This window comes from Nylanderia fulva, unplaced genomic scaffold (genome assembly GCF_048542155.1).
Source record: "Nylanderia fulva isolate GAGA-0341 unplaced genomic scaffold, ASM4854215v1 Scaffold14, whole genome shotgun sequence".
In the NCBI taxonomy this organism is placed as follows: domain Eukaryota; kingdom Metazoa; phylum Arthropoda; class Insecta; order Hymenoptera; family Formicidae; genus Nylanderia; species Nylanderia fulva.
The window spans coordinates 4,953,601-4,978,662 of NW_028189622.1; the positions used below are offsets into that span (position 1 = coordinate 4,953,601).

General features: G+C 37.3%; 1 protein-coding gene across 5 annotated transcripts in view; it reads left to right on the forward strand.

Annotated features, from left to right (window-relative positions):
• Nucleotides 1–25,062, forward strand: part of Mef2 (myocyte enhancer factor 2) — a 73,834-nt gene that overhangs the window by 28,606 nt on the left and 20,166 nt on the right. For 2 of the 5 annotated variants that reach the window (XM_029300814.2, XM_029300818.2), the window contains exon 1: nucleotides 18,021–19,724. The exons of 2 other annotated variants lie outside the window; for them this stretch is intronic. The gene's annotated coding sequence lies outside the window, so the exon portion shown is untranslated. Of the gene's footprint in view, nucleotides 1–18,020; nucleotides 19,725–25,062 lie in introns of those variants that run through there. One more of the 5 variants, XM_029300816.2, reaches the window with a different exon arrangement.

The window sequence follows — 25,062 nt, forward strand, 5'->3', positions numbered from 1 at the left end:
AGAAAATTCTCTCTGTGCAGAGTATAGATTTATACTTTAATGTTGATTCTCCGATCGATATTAAAACCGAAAAAGTTGAAACATAATATGATTGCGCCATAATTTTGAAATATATGAATTATTATTAATTTTTTATCAAGTATCTTCTTAATTAAATGAAAATTATTTTAAAGTAAATGAAGATTCTTATAAATTCTTGCAAAATACCTTAAATTATCACATTAACAGATAAGATGTGGTCGATGTATTAGCAGAAATTTAATTTGACAGCTAATTGACAAGATATTTAATATTAAAAATTAAAACGCTGCGACGAGTGTTGATCTTTTATCAAATTTGCATTAAGGAAAAATAATTTTCAAAGAGAGAGAGAGAGAGAGAGAGAGAGGGAGAAAAAGAGATCTATCAGGAGATTTTATAGCATTCGTGACATTCGGTAGTCATTTGAATAATTTAAATGTCACGATGATTATATCATAGACAAAGCACTTGGAGCTTTTTCTCTTTGCTAATGTATAATGTCTACGATTGCGAGAAGTTAATGATTCATAGTGATGATTAAATGTAAATTCTATTGAACGATATAAATTGAGAGATTGCTGATTGGTAAATACAAAGGAATATATACAATGACAATTGCGATACACGTACTGCCCTAATTATATTATTCGATTCTCTTTTCTGTTCAACTTGGGTATAACTAATAAAATTTAGAATAATTTATAATAAAATTAATTTTATATAATTAAATTCGATGAATATTCTAAAAAGTATACAAATAATAAGAAGAAACTTTATATTTTGGACAAAACGATGATGGAAAATTTAAAATTGTGCCATCACAAAAATTACGAGAATCTGGAGAAAGCGCTGGAATATCTATCTTATTAAACAAGTTTTTTATACTTGGCGAAAAATTTTAGATATTCCAACATAAAATGCGATAAATTAATTGTATGATTTCGGTAAAACTTTTTTTAACTGTCACTTCTCACAGCATTGCATTTCTCAAAAAGCGCATATTACTAATCGACGTGGAAAGCAAATGCCATTAATGATCGACGTGACGTCATTTTCGCGTCACGTTTCATACCATTAAAATGCTCATTATACGTTCGTTCTCGAAGTTTTCTTTCCCAGAAATTGAGTCTCTGACAGAAATATTTTCCGCATAACTCTTTTCGGAGCTTTGAGAGTCACGTCCAACGAATATAATTTTAAAGCATAAAAGCGTTTTGCTTTTCCTCTCTCAGCCCTGCAATCTCGATATTATTTATAACGTGAAAACTTAAATAATTTTATTTCCAATTTTTGCACAAGAAATACATTCTGCCTTGCTCTCGTGTATGACTCAAATGCGCGCGATTTTAATGGGAATCGTCCAGGCAGGAAATGGTTAACGGTAAAGAAATGTAGTCATCGATACGTTTTGCGAAGAAAATTGGTTGAAAACGCGCTTCGGAATTTTGCATGGCACCTGATCAAACAATCTCAACTCCCCGTTGATTTGCTCGAGGCCGCGATTCAGAATTCTGGATCGTTGATCCACCGATTTTGCGGACCTTAGCGGTAAAATGCTACGATGTTCTCTCTTCGGAAAAATTGCGCATTGTGCTCTTTATCGCCGTGTTATCGGGAAAGAATTATAAAGTCGAATTAAATGCAAGCGCACATGCAAGCTAATGGATATACGTAGGAATAATTAAACAATTAGGGCCTAATGGGAGGGAAACAGATAATTCTGCGATATGCTCCGAAGCTTTACGACTTGGATATTTACTAAACAATTTACTTACACAATTCAACAAAGAACTCGAGAGAGAATGATTATTTCTTACAAATTTTCTGAAATATTATCGATATTAAATTTATTTAATATTAAATAGAATAAAACTTTTCCAACTCATTATATATGTTGTAAAATACAATAGCTTCTTAATAATTTTGACATCAAATTTTCCCAAGTTGTGATAGAGAAGATTTTAATACATATAGACTTGAAGAGTTACAAAAACTTAATTTTTTTATATATGTAATTATTTAATATTATCGCAACCAAATCATCTTTTCACGTTTTCGTTTGCCATTTCTTCTATAAATTCCTTTGAAAAATTAAATTCATATGATGTCGATGAGTTGAAATTTCGATGCCATAGATACACGAAGACCTCCTTATACGTGACAGTGAAAACAAGTAGTAAGAACTAGAGTTTGAGACAGCAGTTGGTACCAAAAGCGAGACTCACCAAAATTATGAATTTTCTTCACTTGTATAGTTCTAAACTTTTAAATTACAATTTATAACATTGTTTCTTATCGCTCACAAATAATTTAGTTTATAATTTGCCAGATTCAGTCACTGACAAAGGAGAGATTTTGCACGGAGAGAATCTTCTTTTAGAACTCATCCTGAAAATCATGGTAATCATATGGTATTGGAAGAATTGTACGAGAGTTTCTCCGACTAATATTTACCACAATAAAAATATGAATATCTACATAGTATAAAATACATATTTTTGATTGCGGTAAAAATACGAATCAGAGAAACTCATAACACTCTTCCAATATACCATATCGGATACCATGATTTTCAGGGTAAATTGAACAAGTCGAATGCAGACGGTCCTTCTTATCTGCAACATCGAAAGGCGAACTCACCGAGATTATATCGATTTGAATCCCTGGTCTCTGAATCGCGACGAGTACAGCCGCCATCGTGGCGCGACCGTCGTCTTCCTCGTGGTTGTTGTCGCGTCTTCATGGTCGTCGTATTCGTCTTCGAGCTCGCGATTGTCTTGCTCGTTGGTTAGGTTAGCCATCGTTTTCGTCGTCGTCTTCGTCGTCGAGGTTCGCGCCGTTGGTTGGGTGTCGTTGGAAGAGAGGTGGCTCGTTCTCGCGCCCTCTCGCTCATGCACGCGCACACATACTCACTCACACTCTCTCCATCTCTTCTTCTCGCCCCGTCTCTCCACCCTCTTCTTATACGGGGAAAAGGGGCGCTACTATATCGGTGGTATTTTGGTTTTGGCTCGGCTCGGCCCGCGGCAGTTCTGGGAGTGGAGTTCTAAAAACAGCAGAGGTAAGTCCTGCCTGTGTGCCGCTGCTGCTACCGCTGCTCTCTGCTGAGCAGCGGCTCGCTTTGCTTCTTCTTCGTCCTCGACGGCGCGTCGCGGTCTCGCGGTACCATTCCGTCATCGTCATCTTCATCATCATCGTCATCGTCGTCGTCGTCGTCGTCCTCGTGCTTTCCGCGGACATCCTTCATCGTGGTTATTTTCTAGAGCAGAGAAACCATCTCTTTCTCCCTTCTGCTCCCACCAAGCTTGTCATGAAGCTTTCTGGGTTCGTCCTAGAGGAGAAACCGCGATCACTTTGATCGAAAACCGAGGCCGCGGCACTTTTGCGACTACCCGCGACGATCGTCTCGCCTCTTATAATATACACCCGCTCTCGCGCTTCCGATGGCGGTTTACTAATTCAGCTTGCTACCGCGGCTACCCAGAACCCACCCGGTCTCTCGCAACCTTCTTTTAGGCACCACCCTGCCTCTCTGCGAGCGTCTCGTCTCTTCTCTTCTCTCACCCTGCGCGCACATTCCGCTATCCGCACAAATTTATTTCTTCGCACGCGAGAATTATTTTTGGTGTCTTTTCCCGCGGTTTGTTAATACACGCGCTCCTCTCTCTCTCTCTCTCTCCCTCTCGTTCATGTTACTCTCCGGTGTGCGATTATTCTCTTCCTCGCGCCAAAATTATAACGACACACGTCTCGCGATCGGCTTTTAGTTCGCGCTTTTAGTCGCCTTACCGCGAGCACTGAGCGCGCTTTCCTCTTTCTTCGATCAGCAGAACTGTCATCGAGTCGACTTCGATCCAAGATTCACGCCCGTCCGTCATCCCTCTTCGTCTTTGTTCGCCATAGCGAATCATCGTGTCGCTAAACACTGAAAGTAGCCACTACCCTAGATTTGGGATTTTCGCGGAATCGCTGCTACGTAGTTTCGACGTATAGGTTCTCGGAAGCTGTGAAGTGGAAGTTTCGCATAGAGGGCTTCGTCGTCGTGTGTTTGATGGGTTTTTCGGATGCTGTATCGAATCCCGAGATCTCTTCGACAGTTCACGAGTCGAATTTTGTTTCTCTCTGTTGTAATCAAAGGGAAAATGTTAGACTTTTATCATCGAAAGTTCTTCCATACGCGCGTCGTTTCTAACGACGCCGTGAAACTTTTCATTTATCCCGACGGTTCTTTAAATCTACTGTCACAGATGCGCAACTATGGTATCGTAAGAAAAGTGAACGACTTAATGTGGACATACGTAAAAAAATTAAATTTTTTTCCCAAATAATTTTCATATGTATGTGTGTTATTAGAAATAGGCGGAACAAATCGTCAGCTTAATTTAAAGCAATCTCTGTCTCGGATTCAATCGCGAGAGATTGAAAGCCATAGAATTCTGAAGCTTGTAAATTCATCTGCTTGCGATTCTGTTGAATTTGCAAATTTACAGATCTATATATTTGCTGCGAATATGCACGCGCGCGGCGGTATCATCGTTTAATTTAATTTACTTCCAAGTAATTTCAACCGGAACAAAGCACTCTTCGTATAATAGGAATTTCTCATATTACCATCATGTGATCGTTAATTCAATTTTCAATTTTCACAGTCTGGGAAATCAGCGTGCGAGTTTAATTTTACGTTTCCTATGCAGTTTAATATTGCAAATGCATCCGTATTTTGTAATATTTCAATTATTGGTCGAACAGATAATGAGAATTTAAAATGAAATTGGAAGGGAATGTCGAAGGACTTAGAGAATTCTAAAAACTTGTAAAATTTATTAGAAATGCTTATTTTTATTATATTTAATACTTTATCTTGTAATTTTTTGCAGTGTGAGAGATAAACATTTTTAATATATTTATATATATATTGATATTTCGAAAATTTTTCCAATTTTATTTATTAACAACTTTGACATTATACTGATCATTATTTTATATATACATATATTTGCAGAAAATTAAATTTACAGTAAAAGAATATCATAAATAATATCTATATATTACTTGATATTAAATTATTTGTTCTGATATGAATCGTTATATGTATTTTTGATTTTTGAATTATTTACAGAATCTGCCCACGTAGATTGTCACGTATTATTATTGGCAAAAGTTCATACAAACTGATGGTTTGCTGCTATTTCTTGCTCTTCTTCTCTCACAAAAATAAGAAAAATTTTCCCAATTTTATTCTCTGCTCTTTTCTCCCAATATTCTTGTACATAAAAATGAACCGTATTTTTTGAGAGTGGTCACGAATTAATGGTGATTATTATAAACAGATAATGTATATCATTCTCGCCATTTTTTCGTGCCGACCTCGCTTTGATCATAGATCAGCCGTGAATAATATCGATAAATTCTTAAACAGCAGTTACCTTGACTGGATTCTACCCTGTCGGAACCTAGCTCCTTCTCTCTCTTTTGCGAGCCAATAATGTAGAAAAAAACGCGGTTGGTGGGCGTACAACTTATTCCTGGTTCACCGTTCTTTTATTTTACAGCGTGCTATTACACGCCATGCATAGATGCTGCACCAAAGTGTACCCTTCGTGCGTATTTTACACGCCTCGGTGCCCCCCATCGCGTTTCGTTAACTATAATCGATTGCTCATTATCCTCGCATAACTGAATTTCGCGAATTAGTTTCGATGCAATAATAGGGATGTCTCGCATTTTCTTAATACTTTGCAGTTCTCTCTTTCTTTTTCTCTCTCGAAAATTGTAATGAGAAATTTATATTATTTTATATTAAATTATCTTATTTATTCTCTCTTTATGACGCAGTGATCAATATATCTGAAATACCATGGAATTTTTGTAATTCTGTGAAAATATTTCGATATAACACGATATTTGATGTGCAAAGTTTCATCTTGATTTTTTGTATTATTTATTTATTGCTCGACTTATACTAATTTTAAGATTTTTTTTTAATACTTTCCGTGGTCCAACATAGATGGTAACGACGACCATATGATTCTCGCTGAAATTTTTCGTTGATAATTTTTTCTATCGAACGAGTCGACGTCTAATTAATTTATTTGATACATCATTATGTTGTACTTTCGCATTTATATATACAGAGGCGAACAGTACGAATAAACATCTCTAATTAGTGACTTTTCAAATTTCTAAACGCCTTTGCTGCAGATTTTACTGTAATGCTCTGGAGATGCATTATCATTTCTCTGCAACATGCGCATCTATTTTAAATATAATTATTACGCGGACTAAAAATCGCGGAGAAAAATCAATTAATTATTGAATAATTTTTTTCACGTTTCGCGATTTATGATTTCGAGCGAAAATTTTTCGTTCCCCGGCGCGGAAATATATCCGGCGGCAGCGTATTTCTGCAGTATATGAAATTTTACTTAACCCGGCGACTAACTCTATACATATGAACAACGAACCGCGGGTCAGAACGATCTGTCAGCGAAGTTGATATCGCGCTTAATTGAATCTGACGCGTTTCATTGACATCGCGCGCCCGTTAAATGCATCGAGAAGTGTATATACGCGACAGAGTTTTCGAGCTACGGCCAAAATGAAGAGTGATGACTCGAAAATCCATCCGGTGCTATTTATACGCTCGCGTGAATTTGCTAGATGCTCTCGGCGCGCGATCAATAGCGCGTTACATATATCGGATGTTCGATAATAAATGTCTCGTCTGGTTTTTTCGATTTTTCCGCGACTGTTAGAGAGGAGATTCTCTCCGCTCTCTCGTTGCTCCGTGACTGATCGTCGGCGCATCGTCGTAAATCGCATTTCAGCTTTCGGCGATCGCGACTGAGACCGATCTTCTCTCGTCTCGGTCGACGAAATTCTGCCCAGTCTCGCTCCTTTTCTCTTGACCAAGTGCCAAGTGCGTGCCGACGCGACCGAATGGCCGGCGAGCTTTTGCACGACGACGACGACGACGAGACCCTGAGGAGAGCCTCGGGTTCGAGAAGATTCAAAGGCGCTTGCGAAACGAGGAGTTCTGAGGGATTGAGGACAGAGATGGGCCGACATCTTTCTCTCTTTCTCCCTCTTTCTCTTAGACGGTCTATATTAAGATTCGAAAGATGCGCATCTTCTTCTTAAAAGATTCTCATTAGCTCTGTTCGTCGATATTTAAAAAATATAAAAGTTTTTGCACTGTTTGAGTAAAATTTTTATATTCCTCGATTCGAGGTGAAATTTGATTGTAGGTGTTCTTGAAAATTCAATTGTGATGATTAGATTATCATGGAGCTTAAAAAGATTTGCTATTGACAGATAAATTACAAGAATAACCTTGCACTCGTTTGGGCTGAATTAAACATAAAGTTTTTATATGAAGTTGAATCATTTTTCGTCTCTCTTATTGCAGTAACTTATTTTGATGCTATTTACATGAAAGATACAGCGCGTATATTTTGAAATTATCTCCTTTCTCAATCGATGAATTCATAGATATTTAGAGATATTGACGACGAATCTCTCTCTTATTTAATTAATAATTTGACAATGGACTTTTATTTTATTAATACCCTCGTGTTAGCGAGGATTATTAATAAACAAGAGTAAATGCGCGTCTGAAACACTTTACTAACGTTCTAATAATCATGCTACGTGTATTTTACTAATTTGAAATTAATCCGTTTGTTGAAATGTCAAACAACTATGTAGCAAAGCATAATATAATTAGATCACCTGTTTATTAAATCATATTATCCTTTTATTGCTCACGTGTTATTTGTGCACTGAGCATACATTAATGATTTTTATTACATTCGCTACATATTCACCATGTTGATTATTTAAATGGCGTGTCGCGTTTTTGTTAGGTAAAATGAATTATATCACGTAGATGAGACTATTGATTATTCAAAAGTCGATCGCGGGAAAAATTATACATAAATAAATTCAAGATATTATTCATATATAATACTTAATATTTCAAATTAGATACTTTTTTAAAAAAATTCAGAGTGAACGAAGAATGAACGAAATCCATTTTTATTCTCGTTAAAGATATTCCTATTCGTCTTTTCGTGTTAACGTGGATATAATATAGTAATAACTCATACACATTCTATGCAGAACGTCACATCATTTGTAGTCGTTATCTCGTTCCGTCTCGTGATTTTTCTCATTCCGCGGTTGGTTCACTATAATGACTTCATAGCTGTCATACCTTTCACATTGAAATATCATTAGAGTTACTCAAGTAAAGACGAGAAACGGTATACATTGTTTCGATTAAACGAAAGAGAAGTTCGCGGGAAATTAATTTTCAAAATATTTTTCTTTTTTCTACACCGAGAGAATTTTCTCTTAGAATTTACCCTGAAAATCATGGTAATCATATGGTATTGGAAGAATTTTATAAGAGTTTCTCTGATTAATAAAAGATATGAGTATCTACCACAATAAAATATTAAATACGTTCGATTAATGTTACTATGTACATACGTATTAATATTTTTTTTATCGTGGTAAATTATTAATCAGAGAAACTCTTATTTTCAAAATCACCTATTGCCCCACGATTATCATGATTTTCAGGGTAAACTCTAAGAAAAACAAATTCTCCCCGTGTATGGCACGAGATTAATATTGTCTGTACTCTGAGGCATTTCTCGTATACGTGATTATTTACGAATATTTATGTTATACGTATATTTATGTTCAGTAACGCGTCTGTCGATTCTATTTTCATCGCAACGCGGCACGATGAGATGGAAATTAATCGAGAAAATCGATCACTCTTTGATTCGCATCAGTATCCACTGCGTGCTATCGCAGTAAAACGCAGTGAAGGGTTAAACATAGGCAGACGCGCTAGCTTTAACACACGTGACACGTTCTCGCGTTACCAACAATATGTGAACATTCCGCCCACGTACCGTATATATCGTTTCGTTAAAACTCCCTTCGTTACCCTCGGCGAGGTTTCTCTCTCTCTCTCTCTCTCTCTGTCTATCTCTCAGCCGTTGCTCCTCGCAGGAGCAAGATGTCCCTTAGAGACCCGACTCGAGAGACGACGGCAGGCAGGGTGAGCGGATATCCGGTATATGGCAACAGACGCGCCTGTCTTGAGTGTGTCGCACAGAGAGAGGGAAAGATAGAGTCGTTCGTTAGTGCTGTGTGTTGCGTTGTGGACGGGTAACACGAAGTATGGTCGCCACCTGGTATTTTCGTTCGGCGCGAACGAGTCTTTGGAGTCGTCTACTTCTTCCATGGGAAGTCGAGCTTTCGTTGCCTCTCCGGAAGGAGAGAACTTTGGGACCAACACCCAGAGTCTAGAGCGCAAGCCTTTTCCGCCGAGCTTGCTTTCTCGAATCGCTGAACAAACGATCTTTTTATACGATTCGTTAATCTCGTCATGGTATTTAATATCGAAAATTGTGGAACAAAAGTGTATCCAATTAAGTCTTTATTAAAAAAAAAAAAATATATATATATATATATATATAGCGACTCAATCGACAAATTAGGAAAAAAAATCTCTTATTACGCGAAGCACAGATGCGAGTGATTCTTCCCTTTTTATTTTTACGTTACCGGGATAACAATAAGAGGAGATAAAGCTTTTTCTTCTACATTTTTTATCGAATTAAAGAAAATTATTTTTTTCTTTTTTCACGATGGATAATTGTATTTATTTCTGCAAAGAAACACGGTAGGATCGATGAAATAATTTTTATAATATATAATAGGTTTATTTCTAGAAAAAAGAAATGTGTAAGAAATGTGATTGCACGAATTGTGCCACAATTTTATTTTCATATTCTCTAGATTTAAATAATTTATTCTTCCCGCGTACGCGCTTAAATTCATTTGGCTTATAATCTCTTTCCCTCGAAATATCTTTTTAGAAATATCCCGTGGTTGGCGACGACCCCGTTGCTCTGCTGTTTAAAAATTACGCGTTCCACTGAATTATCCTCGAGCGAGATCCATTTTCCATTTAGGATACAACTGAACTTTGAAATATATTAGGAACTCGTAATACGGTGTGTTCGAATAAGTCAGTGTTTGAATTATATATTGAAATTACTGAATTAAATATATTCTACTGATGACATATATATATTTTCGTATATTTAGAACGCAAAAATCTCTGAAAAAAGAGAAATTATATATCGATAGTTTTATATATATTATGGAGATATGTGTGTTGCAACAAAACAACGCACAATGATTCGATACGGTTTCTCTTTTAGAGCACACAATATAATTATTGGACAATTGTCTTTATTTGATCAGTTTTAATTTTAGATTTAATGCGCTACTTAATTATACTTTCAAATTAGTATTGGCTTTTTTATGTATTCTTTTCGGTAGTTGAGTTAAATTTTTTTAAATACTTTACGCTATCTATCACTAATCGCATCTCTTCTTCGTTCAAAGATAACTTTCATGGAAATGTCAATCAACAAGAAATTTATCTAACAGACAAAATGAAGTTCCACATCTGAGGATAAATTCAAGAATTTGGTGACAAAAGCACATTTATTTTATAAATGTGACATACAATTAATTTTTTCATTTTTTTCCGAGAAGTAGGACCATTGAAACTAATATACAAGATAGAACAAGATTTAATTAATATATTTTTATTTGAGATAGCGATGAGCTCTCTCTATGCGCATGAATAGAAATCTGAAATCTTATTTCAGATCTAGACGTATCAATATTTTACAAAGTATTACGTATAATTCATTGTAAGTCAGAAGCTTTAGTAAATTTTAATCAGAGGAGAAATTTTACATATCTAAAAATACGATTTTATATAGCTGCGGACTAATTATTTTTGATCGAATTCAAGACATAATTGTTGAAATACAATTTAAATTAACGATTCGATGGTATGCGATCAATATCATAATTCAAGCAATTCTTTGCACTTGCATCCTTTTTGAATTTTCTTATACGATGACAAAGGATTCCACCGTTCGAGATTAATTATAATCGCTCGCGAGAAGCAGCTGAGACGTCGTATTTAAATGTAAAGAATCTATATGTATCTGTCGAATAGACCAAGATGATAAATTATTTTCCCGAATTATGAACGCGTTAATTTTAATTGATAACGTCACACGGATAACGCCAGCCGGCAGGTACAACGTCGATATCGATTTGGAAGGATGGAAGTGGCGTTAGCTCGTATAAAGAATAATTGTTTTGCAGGTTGAATTTCGACAATCGCGTTGTCCAACGTCTATTTTCGTTTCGCGAACTGTCTCGCTTCCCATCATTTTCGATGCGCTGCTATTTTCGATTCGGCACTCGATCGACCAGGTCACACGGTTAAGCGCGGTTCATCCGATAATGAAGATGGACTTTCCTAGATTTTCCTGAAGAATTTAATATCATTGCTACCGTTGGTTCCCGCTGCTGCGCGCGAGTTTCACGATAAGAGAGACGAGATACTGGAAGAGAGCGAGAGAGAAGATGAAATATATATATATATATATATATATATATATATGTATGTGCAATGTATATACGTGGCGCGAAAGAGAGAAAGATAAAGAGGACGTTAGATATCGGGAGGGAATGGCGAGAGAGGGATGATGCGACTATACCATATCGCCCCGATATTGTTATCGATCCCGTCGGTTGGAAGGTATTTGTTACGTTCATTGTTTTTCCTTCGCACCGTCGAGCAAAAGGAGATCACGAGGGCCCCCAGCATCCCTTTTACAGTGCTAAGGTATCCGCGCGTCCGTCGTCTCTCCACACCCGTTTTCCACGCTTTCTCTTTTTCATCCCTCGTCCCCTTTTTTCTTCGTCCTTTCCCTTTTCTGGTCTTCTGTTTCTGCATCCAGAGTGTTCCCTCTTCGCCCACTTTCTCGGCTCTTTACGTCGCGATTTAACATCGAAAATATTATATACTCGTGTATTACTTTCGAAACAGAGGAGGAGAGAAGAAAAAAAGATGGAATTTATTAAACACTATCCAACGTAACGGCACAACAATCAAGAATAAAAAAGAACACATATTTTTTTCATTATTACGATTTTTTTTTTTTTTTTTTTTTTGCCGCGCATTGGAGAAATTGAAGTAAATAGGTTACGGAGATTGAGGGATTTTGATTAATTTTTAAAATTTCTTTCGATAACAAAATGTCAAAAATAAAGCAGATTATAAAGTAAAATAAAGAGTTATATATAATATAATAAGTGCATGTGCACAATTTACCTCTGTATAAATCTTGCGCAAAATTAATATTTTATATTTATGAGTCGTTAATATTTAAGTATATATATCTACTTGTGCGCCGCATTATTCGTGAATAATATATGATATTAAAATTAAAAGAGAAAATTATAATTATATAAGATTATAAATAAGATTATAACTTATCTTATTATATACTACATGATAAATCAGATTTATATAAATTGATTATAACGAGGTTTAAACTATATTTTAAAAGTATCTCAATTATGTATTTGCGCAAAAAAATTGATTATACCGAACGAGAAATTTTGTCTGGTCTTGAATTTTTAAAAGAAAACAATATTTTATGTATACGGAATCAAAATTATTCGCGAATGACGATAAATGGATGCGCATTCTAAATGTGGTCTTAAGTCGAGTTTGATCCCGGGGAATAATTTTAGGCACAGATTTGTTTTAGGTTTTGAAAATTTTCAAGCGAACAGCTGCATATATATATTGAGTAGACAGATGACACATCTTTCCCGCCTAATTTCGGTTCTGCGCGTGCAAACATATGAAAATAGTAATATTCCCTTAAAATAATATAACGTCAGTCGCGCGTTTCATAAAATCTGAGAAAGAATTCTCGATCGAAATCTATATCAGTCGACTGGCGGGGCTAAAGCGACGTTACTTTTCACATGCTGCTTCTCTCGAATGTGCTTGATAACCGAGTTATACTCGTCTATTATCCGTGCTTCGCTTTTAATTTGTCATTTCCAACTGAATGGATATATTTTCTTCTCCGAAAGTGTTATTATGTATATATATGTGCGCAGTCGATCCAGCCAGAGCACGTCAGTTCACTCCATCTCTCGCGTGGCGGCCACATGCATAACTTATATATTCGCTTAATTAAATATCTCTGTTCGTCCAAGCATCGGTGGACTACTGACATTTTTCGATATTTTACGATGCACACTCCGAAAGCATTACATACATATATCAGCTTTTAGCATTTGCTTTTGTTTGAATCCTGGCTATCGCATCGCGGATTTTTTGCACCAAATTTATGATTCAAAGTTCTTAAATTTTAGTCTGAAAAATATTAAACTGTATGCATATACTGTAATAATTAAATGTATTGATACAGATGTTATAATTACTCTGAATGTAGCATGGAATGTTTGCAATACGTTTGAATATTTTCATATCGATATTTAGCAGAGAAATGATGACAGACATAAGCGGAATAAAAGATATAAATAATTTTAGGGCCAAATATTATTCGGATTAAGACGCGATAGAAATAGACTTACTTTGCGATCTAAAAGCGAGTCGGAATAATTAATTTTTAATAATTTTAAAAATTTAATTATGCCTTTTGACTTGTCTCTGATGATTCTACGGAGCATCACAAACCTAACTAACAAGTATCATTGAGCGAATTCACTCGTAATGACATCACCCTACTAGAGAGAATTTTCTCCTAGAATTTTATTTATTCTGAAAATCATGGACAATATGCGGTATTGGACAAATTTTTACAAGAGTTTCTCTGATTATTTACCATTAATAAAAAATATTAATATGTACATAGTAAAATTAATCGAATATTTTACATGCTGTGATATTTATATTTTTTTTAATCAGAGAAATTCTTATAAAATTAATCCAATATCATATCGTCCCAAAATTACCATGATTTTCAGAGTAAATTCTAAGAGAAATTCTCTCTGTGTAGAATTTTTATTGATATAATAAAATTTTACTATGTACATAGTAAAATTCATCAAACATATTTTATATCTTATTGTTGTAGATATTAATATATTTTATTGACTCTTATAAAAGTTCTCCCAATATCGTATTATTGTCCCACGATTATCATGCTTTTCAGGGTGAAATTGTAAGAGAAAATTCTCTGTGTAGCAACTATCAACCCAATTATTCGCTACGCAGCCATAGCGGTTACATCGCGTTGCGTATCTCTGTGACGTATATTATTTCTGAGCGCTCATCGTCGACCGCGGGTCCGTTTTAGGGCTTATTAATTATTAATAATCCATCTTCCGTTTCTCGTGTCTTCTCTCGCGCCCGCTCTCGTCGCGAGATCGATAGGCCAGGACATATTGAGCACTCTTCTTCTCTCTCTCTCTCTTCTCTCTCGACGGGTTAGGTTGTCCGATCTCCTGTAGGGGGACAGCTACATTGCAACTCATGCATAATGCATTACGATCCGACCTGGAGTAGATTTATATTTACCCCCGATGCTGTTGGCGATAATTCGTTAAATATCGACAGGCATCGCGCGAGCTTTTTACGTCGACACAATATTCGAATGCTCTCTCATCCCTCCTCTCTCTCTCCTTTTTTTTCTTCGCGAATCTCCGTCTTATTATTGTATCCTACAATCCAGGCCAGTGCAACAGTTGTGCATGCTTGTTACCTAAATCGAGTTTATCGAATGCATGCTCACGATCGATTCGAATAATCTTGCACTATGGTCGCGTGTCGTAATTTTGTGAGATCTCACGAATAATTTCTTCTTTTGCATGCACTCCCGTTGCTAAATACTATGAAATATTTGCAGTGTATGCAAGCAAGTTTACATTCGCCGATAAAAAAAGCATCTCTGGAATATAGACCAAGACGGATTCAGTTATTTCGCTACTTGGAACAAAGTGACATTACATATTCTCATATTTAGCGTATGTCTTTTCTCGGTTTCATATCGTTTTATTTCAATAAAAAAAGAAAAAATACAATCTTGGCTATTCGCGAGCGCAATTCCGCGATATTAATGGCGTATCGTAAAATCTGGCTGTGAAAATGTACGCGTGCGGGTATTTTCAGGATTTGATATATTTGTCAGGACAGATTTCTCTCTTCCTCTCTCTCACACAGACTGTTATTTTACCATCGGCCGTCCACCCTCGATGGATGGACCGCGAGTGTCGGCGACTCGATTGACGTGTTTAACCGCGATACTCGATATCACCTTAGCGAATCGACCATTTCAGATGCATCCGGTGGAAATCGGGACATTGGTTTTAGATGTCGATCGCAGAAGTTTCTCGAAAACTCTGTCAATGAACGATTTTAGATCCATCCCTCTTGTCAACGGACCCGTGATTAATAATCATTTCCTCCGTCGCGGTTCATTTTTTATATCTTTTAAGGGTGTTTTTTTTAAAACTGTCTAGTTGAAGCTGAAAAGAGGAGGATCCGTTCGTCTCTCAGATCAGTCATCAATTGTTTATTTCGTATACGTATATTTTGCAAATAATTAATTATATATACCGGGATATTTTGACAGGAGAAATATTGATCCGCGCGTCGCGGACTTTTCAACATTTGAACTTTACATCTATACAGATTAGAATCTTGTTAAAACGAGAAACAGGAAATCGAACTAGAAATGAAATTTCCTTATTTACACGGAGAGAATTTTCTCTTAGAATTTACCCTAAAAATTATGGTAATTAATATTTTTTATAAATCTTATAAAATTCTTCCAATATAGGTATTGTCCCACGATTACCATGATTTTCAGAGTAAATTTCAAGAGAAAATTCTCTGTGTGTATATACTTTATATTTCGGGATTGTCAATTTGACGTTTCACTCTGTCATCCAAAAATCGAGTTATTCGAATTATGAAGAAAAAAATTCCCAAAACTCTCTCTCTCTCTCTCGAACAAACGATTCGATCTGGGAAGAAAATATTTATCGCGGATGTTTTTTTTCTGCGGAACGACGAAGGAAAAAAAATAATGCACGCGACAACAAAAGTTACGCGGAAATCGGTGGATACGCGTGGGTAATGCCTTAAATAGAATCATACACCTGCATATATACGCGCACGCGGTATGTATGAGTTTAGTTTTGCCGCTGCGGTCGGTCAGTTTCTATAGCACAATTGTTATTTTCGTCGACTCGGGCGTATATACACTTTGTAACGATGCGGCGCGGCGGCGGCGACTCCGTATAAAACGTAGGTCGATTCTTGAACCATGCCGCCGTTATATTTCTGGCGAGCAAAATATTAATAAGGTGTAAAGATGCCACATTTGCGTAAACACGTTCGGCCTATCGCTCGCCGAATCACCGCATCGATTGACGCCAATGCAACACGTTCGGGTGTCATTCGTCATTGCCTTTTATCAATCTCCGTCTCTCTTTCTCTCTCTGTCACGCAACACACATGTAAACACGTGCCCGGGAGCAATTTCTTTTTTCTCTCTCTCTCTCTCTCTCTCTCTCTCTCTCTCTCTCGCTCTGTCGTTGCGACGACGTAATGATTCTCGTAATCGCCGTTGTTAATTCCCTCGTTTCATAATCGTCTCTTTTTCACGAAGAGTAATCTTCTAGTCGCGATCAGATTCTTTCGCTCTTTGCCACACGGGTTTCTGCCGAGGAAAATACTGCGCCATGAATTTAATCATCGCTTAACATGTATGTTGCGAAGATTGTAAATTACATTCAGAGATGATTGCCTGGGGAATCGCAGATTGTTTACGTACTCGACTTCGGTCTCTCCGTGTATTTGTGAGAATCGAAAGATCGTTACATCGATGCGTGCAATTTTCTGTTAATTTACTGTCGCATGAATAACGTTTGTTTTTTTTATCATATCGATGAAGCCTTCAAAACATTGATTACAAATCTCATTTTATCATTGTCAAACGAGAAGATCGAACTAGAAAATATTAAATTTTAATTACATCTGTAACTACATTATTTAAGTATATTCACATTGAAAAGAAAAAGTTGTTAATTTGACTAAATCGTTCAACTAAATACTATTTTGTTAATTGAACATGTAGAAATATTTAAATTAAATATAACATATTAAATTTAACAAAATGTGTATTTGACTTAAATATTTACACATGTTTATTAACAAAATTGTAATTTAGTTGGACGGTTTAGTCAAGTTGACAATTTTTTTTCAGTGTTATAGTTTATGTTGTATAAGGATATATGGCTAAATCTTAATTTCATGCATCAAAATCACAATGATATGAATCATAAGAAAATATTTTATTTTATTTGCACGTTTGAAACACAATTTATTGTTAATCAAGAAAGGAGGTGCTCTGCAGTTTTTATTATTTTTTTATAAAGAAAACACAAGAGAGAATTTTAATTAAGAAGCTTCATATTTTTATCACAATCAAAAATATTAATATCTACCGTAATTAATATTTTTTATTGTGGTAAATATTAATCAGGGAAACTTATAAAAAATTCTTCCAACATATTGTCCCACAATTACCATGATATTCAGGGTAAATTCTACGAGAAAATTCTCTCAGTGTGCGCACGATAAAAAAAAAAACAATAGATCTCAAACATTTAGGAATGTGCGTTCCTTATATAAAATTCTTTATTTCCTCTATTTACTATATAAAGAATTGCGGCTAAACTCAAACGTATTGCCTATAAAGAAGTAAAAGAAACTGACAAGATCACGTGTCAGGCAGATCATGATCGACGAAGCGCCGCGTCCAAGTTGTTTGTACAAGTCTACTGTCCGAAAGTTCGGAGCGGTCTCGCGGCAGCGACAGCATCCCGTCCGACGTCGCGCACGCGTCGCGCGCACCGATCAGCTGCGAGGACATGCGACGGCGCGCCGCCGCGAATACGACGGGGAGAGACTAGTTGACCGAGAGCGCCGCGAGATGGCGCGCGCGTGACGCCGCGATTGGCCAGTCGGCGTCTGACGTCCGCGGCGGCCTCGGCCAATGAGCGGGCGCGCCGCTCCGACGTATCTTCGCCTTGCCGTGGCGCATTTCAGAGGCGAGGTGGACCGACTGGTACACGATCGTCAGCCGCGGCGAGTCGCTTTTCCCCCTCCTGCTTCATTTCGCTCGTGCCTTCTCTCTCGCGCTCGCGTCTCCCTCCCCGTTGTCCGTCTCGCTCGCACGCACGTACACACGCACCCGCTCTCCTCTCTCTCGCTCGGGTTCTCAGGCCGACTTCCTTAAATCTTTATTTCAGGCTCGACCGCGAACTCGGGGCGAACTGGTCGAAGCGCGCGCGACCGCCCCGGTTTTTTAACCGTCCTCACGGCAAGCTTACCGCCGCCGTCGTCGTCGTCGTGCATCATCGTGCATAGCCAGGGCAGCACCCGTCGTCGCGTGTCTAAATTTGAATACGCTCTGGCAGCGTAGAAGGAGAAGAAGAAGAAGCAGTGCCGTCCGCGCGTGTTACGCCGTCGGAGTCTCTCTTCGTCTTCGCCTCTCTGCATCGTCGTCGTTGTTTGTTGTTGTTTGTTGTTCTTGTTGCCGCGCGTGAAAAGAATATATTTTCAGAAAGAGACGCGCTTGGTTCCCCTATCCCCCTTTGCTACTGTGTGCATCTAGTCAACTTATCTAGTCCCTCTTGCGATATCGATATATACACACACGTCGCGGATAATAAAAGCTAACCTATCTTTGTCTCTAACCGTGCGCGCGTGTCAAAACGGAGAGAGCAGCGAGTGCAATTTACGCACGCGGGTGTGCGAGACGCACGACGACCTAAGAATCATTCACGACGACGTTATTAACCCAGCACGCTTTTTTTCGCAAAGTGATTAAACGGCGAAGGTGAAGAAAGAGGACGTGCCAAGAGAAGAAAGAGCGAGAGAGAGAGAGAGAGAGAAAAAGAACTTGAAGAAATTTGACAGATCCGATTTCGGAATTTTTTTCATCGACAGAATCCAGAAAGAGTGTGCCAAAGAAAGAGAGAGACAGGAACACACGACGAGAAGAGGAACCTAAACCGTGAGTGCCCGAAATTAATTTTAGCGTGAAATCGGCAGCAGCGAGAAAATTAGTGCGCGAGGTTGTGGTGGTGAAGGAGAAGGAGGAGAAGAAAAAGCAGTGGCGAGTTTTGTTTTGATCGGCGAACGATCGCGCGATCTCGCGCCTCCGTCTTTCTCTCCCATTCTCTCTCTCTCTCTCTCTCTCTCTTCCTCCTCTTCGTGTGTGCGAGAAGAACGGGAGTGCTGCTGCCGTATCGCGGTGTAGGGAGATATCGATCGCGCGCGCGGGACCATTGACGTCGTTTCTGGAGAACGTAGTGATAGAGAAAGAGGGAGAAAAGGAGAAAGAGAAAGGAAAAAGAGAGGGACACGACAAACACGCGCGTCCACGTTCCACGAGTCCGCGGCACCACGACGACGACGACGACGAGGAGGACGGGTATATCCTCGATCGCCGGCGCATGCACCAGGCGTAAATATTATTCGCGAATATCAGTGCCGCGCGCGCCTCCTTCATCGTCGTTGTTGTCCTTCATCGTCGACGGCCTCGAGCGAGATCGCGGCGCCGATCCTGAGGATCGGCCGCTCGCTCGGCCTCGCTCCCGTTGACGCTCACGCGGGGTGAGTGAGATCGATACTTACACACGCGGCTCGACTCGGCTCGGCAAGGGATTCTACTCGGGTCGCCAGACCGACCTGACTCTCCCGTCGTCGATATGCCTCGCTGATGATCCAGCAGTAAGCCGCCCGAGATCCGGTGAGTTTCTCTATCAAACGTATCTACTTGCGGCGCCGAGGAGAAAAAAAAAGTAAGAGGGATATATATACGTGGGAAGAATTTTTTTCTCTCAGAGTTTACCCTGAAAATCATGTGGGATATTATGATATTGGAAGAATTTTCCAAGTCTCTCTCTTACTTCATTTAAGATTTACCACAGTAAAAAATATTAATATTAATCGGTATAGTAATATAATTATACTGTATTACATATAGTATTAATCGAACATATTTTTATAATCTTATTGTAGAGATTAGATATTAACATGTAGATAATATTTTGATTGTGGTAAACATTAATCACAGAAACTTATAAAATTTCTCCAATAAAATATTGTCTCACGATTACAATGATATTCAGGATAAATTCTAACAATAAGAGAAGAAAATATATATACAGGATGTATCTAAATAAGAGTGAAAAATGTTGGATGATTCTTTGTCGAAAATTAAGGGGGCTTTCTTATATAAACATTAAAAATTAAATAGAGGTTGTTTCAACCCCTTATAACAATACAGGAAGATCAAAAAAATAATAAATATCCACCGAGTTTCATTTTGTCTGACATTTGAGAAAATAAATAAAAATTTTAATTTCCCTCTTTAGAAAAGTGTAACTTCTCAGAGAGGGGTATAAGAGTGTAAGTTAGACCTGAATTTTCGACAAAAAATCATCTAAAATTGTTCGTACTTATTTAGATACATCCTGTATACATGGAGAGAATTTTCTCTTAAAATTTACTCTGAAAATCATGGGACAATATTGTAAGAATTTTTACAAGAGTTTCTCTGATTAATATTTGCCACAATAAAAAACGTAGTAAAATTAATCAAACATTTTTTAAATTTTATTGTGGTGTAAATATTAATCAGAGAAACTCATAAAATTCTTCCATACGATTACCATGATTTTCAGGATAAATTCTAAGAGAAAACTGTGTATATGTACTGATGAAAGAGAGACAGAGAGAGAGAGAGAGAGACATGTGGTAGGGTGGGAGGAACAAACACTCTTTCGGTCACGGTGAATCTCCGTCGAGGCTTCTCCTCCCATTATCGATGTTTGTTAGGTATGCGTGCACGTCTTCTTGGACGCCGTCCAGGTCGGTTTCTCGAGCGCGCCTGTCCGACGCTGCTCCACGTCTCGAGATTTTCTTCTCTCTTCTGCGATCCTCCGCCGAAGACCCGGACGTAGAAGTCGAGACGTAGAAAATTCGCGAGAGTAATGTATGTATATCTGCTTCCAAGCGGATCGTTGGCGGTTTAGCGATCCTTTGATGGCTTGGTGGTACTTTTCACTTAAACGTTATCGTATATAAATATATGTAGCGTGTTTAAAAAACAAAATGTTGAAGAAACTTTACGTTGCTTCTGCAACGAACCAGACGCGTCTCATTATTACGAGATTAAGATTATGGCGATTAAGACTGCTATTAAAAATTAAAATTCAGAGAGTATTTAACACCATTTTGTCATAGTATGATGGTGATTTGCGACTGATGCCGAATAGTAATCGCGGGTAATATAATCATATCGTGCTCTTAATTTGATCTCTCCGGTGTGCTCCGATATTCCGATATTCTGCTCCTAATTCGATATCTGCACAGTTGTCTTATTCAAAGCGTCGTAATTTCATAACTGTATTCCGAATCATGATCTGACATTCTCTGATCGAAATCTCACCTAAATGAAGATATAATTCCGCTACGATGAAGATGAAATTCTCCCTCGGAATATTATTCTTGTTATTTATTACATTTTTACATTTAATATTATTTTTTGATAGATGTATAAGAGTGAAACAATTATGAATAAATTTTTATAAATAAAACAATTATTTTTCATAACTATACTTTCGATATACGGTTAATCATTTTCGAGCTGGAATTAATACCGTGCTGATAAGACTCATCTGAGAGATGTGTGTTTAGTAATTACATTGTTTACATATGCACACACATTGACACAGTGTACAGTAGTAATTTCTTTATCTAATTTATAGCCAGAGTGTTAAGTGAAGAAGAGGAATTACATAAAATTTACGTATTATATAATTTATAACCAGGATAAGGAGATTAATGATAGACATGATACAAAATATAAGAACAGTATGGAGTTTTCGAGAATTCGTACAAGTAATAAGCAGGGATCCATTTAGATCAATATTTCTATTTAAAAAATCTATATTTCAAGAACGTGATTTTTGTCAATGTTGCAACTGGTGATAACTTTGCCAAAATTCAAAACAGTAATTCTTATCGTCTGCATTCATAAATTCTATTCATCAGAATCTCTTAGTCTCTTATCAAACGTCTGCTAACGAGGAAGAATTTGATTGCACTAATTTGCCATTTTATCGCTATAAAACTCCTAAACAAATACAATTTTGTTATAATACACGAAAAATTATTACATTAAATTACGCGTAATAAATTTTACTATTATTTCTTCAATCATAAAAAAAATCGTAACGCGAATTGGCTATCACGAAGCTTTTGAATCTTAATTATAAACTACACGGTTGAAGAAGCACGTTACACACGTGTCAAAGCGAAAGAAAAAATTAATTACGTAATGGCGTTATTTAAGATTGTCACCCGGCGATTGTTAGGTCACTAATTCTTTTTTTCTCTCCTGTCGTTAATATCGACTTTGTTAGGTTGACCGAGAAAATAATGGGGACCCGGCTCGCGCGGTTCTCTCGCTCCGATTAAAGACGGCCTCCCTTCTCGTTTCTCATAGAACACACGGGAGAAAAGAGTATGCCTTGGTATCCTCGCACCGTGTAATCCGCGGATCACGCCTCTGTGATAAATTATATCTCTTACCCGCGACGAGAGACTTAATCAGATCCTTAAGACAACCTTCGACGATTTATTGTACAACGCGCACTATCATATTGTTTCATTCCAAGCAGAAATGCGAAGAAAAAAATACAAATTAAATAAAAGAAGAAAAATATCACATTTTTTCTTTTATTGAAATTTATATATAATATTTTTTTTTTTTTTTAGGTCCTGTGTACAATAGAGAAAATAGTATAGGAATAAGAATTATTTAAAAATAATGAAATGGAAAAAAGTAATATAAAAAACAAATTGGAGTATAAAGGCTATATAGTAAAGCCCTTTATACATTTTTTCCGACTTTATTATTTTAAAATAATTTCTATTCTTAATTAATATTCATTCCTAATATTCTTTCTATTGTGCGCAGGCTTTTATATTTCCAACTATACTTATATATTATTTCAGAGTGTGAATTAATTTTTATTTATAATTTTATTCTCCAACGTTTATATAGAAACGTCGCAGAATAATCAATCGATATAATCAACGTTGGCGTATTTTGTACAGCATGAATGAATTACATAGTTTTGAAAATGTAACTTCTCCGATATCTGTGTTCGCGCGGAAAATGCACAATTATTTATGTTTCCCATTGACAATTGATACAGGCTCTTTAAATTTTATTTCTGACCTGTCTTTGACATAAAATAATACGTATACTCGCGTTCGCGATATTTAAAAATGTGTTCAACTTTTATCATGGGACATTAGTTTCACTCGAGATATACCATAAATCGTCGATGATCGTTTTGATCGGTTCGCTATCTAGCGCGCGAGCATCGGTGCGGAATCTGCGCAAGTTTGCACGCATAAACGGTCCGACAAAGCGACATCCTAACGAGCCGGCATAGTTGATAGTCGAGCGAAGATTCCGTCGAGTCGCTCGCGCACATGCATACACACACATACACAAAGTTATCGACTACAAGGATAAGATATAAAGAATAAGGCATATAGATATAAAATTTTATTACGTTACGATTTCAATCAGAGGCGAAGAGAGAAAGATGTGCAGTAAGCAGCTGATTAGAAAATACGCTAGAGTTTCTTCTATATACTATCCAAGTATTAGATAACAATTTTTACTGACACATACGCGACGCGATGCTTTATTAAAATTATCTGCGATAAGTAATCTCTTTATACGACATATATGTATACACATATTCGCGTGTTATTTCAAACAAGATTTCCCTGACGTCGAGATATTTGACATGACATTATGAATGGGAGAATTATACCTATATACGTGTATTAATTTCGTAATAATTTCTTTTCAAATCATTCTTGTTAATAAACTCGAGCGACGACGTATGCTGACGTCTCTTACGTGCTCTTATACGTATATGTCCCCCTCGGTGTTCTTTGTACGGATATTCTCGCGCTTCATCTCTGCACGTACACTTCATCTCGCGCGATAATCCTTTAAATTCGATATTGACGGCTCGGTCACGAAGACAATATCGCACGGTTACGATAAGGAGATAAGGGTGGTGTTATCGCTCTGTATACAAATATCCGTCTTCGTCGAATGCCAAGGCTCTCGCCTTCAATCTTGCGAGAGTCGCGGCGTGTCTCGCCATCGGCCGATTATTATTAATCGACGCGAATGTAACGACATGCAAATGAGTTTCACAATGTGACATCGGCCGTCGCGAGTTTGCCAATGAAACGCACGATGATTAAGTACGGGCTGCTCGCTCGATCGGAACCTGCTTCCACGTGCTTTCGATAAGAACTTCATAATTTTGCCTTTTTTTTTTTACTTTGAAGCCAAGGTCGAATGCATTACACAGGAAATTTAAAGCGACATATAACATTATGCGTTATACGAGAGAAAAATCGTGTCGTAAACGTATATACAAACTTGCGCATACATTATTTTTCATTACTCGATTGTTGAATTTTTTTGTACACATTTAGCCTACTGTATTGTGCAATTATTTAATTAACGTAATGTTCTCACTTTTTTAAATACGTCATCAGTGATAAAGGTTAGTATAATAGACTAGTAAGCTGCAAAGTTTGACCAGTTCGAATTAACTCGAGCGATTAATTAGCCTATTATTAGGTGCATAGCGGTATTTGATAGGCACTGAAATAATATCCCGTATATGCAAGTTCAAAACACTCTAATTTCGACCAATCGACTTTGCGCATATCGAAACTACCGTCGATGGTAGTTTATCTTTCTGTATTCCCTCGACCTTGCGCATCGAAATTATCCAGTAATTTATTCCGGGTATTATTACCTTATTCCACATCGCTGTAATATTACGATTATTTATATTCCTCATTCCTGATACCGCGGTGTATATTCCTGTATTTCACCTCGTGTCTTGTAACCCTAAGACAGTATAGTCCGGCCAAGCTGGTCGCTGACCCTCACATATCCGACCGGGTGTACACTACTGTATAATAAACTGAATTCGATCGCGGAGACACGTCGCGAGCAGACTTTTCCTAGA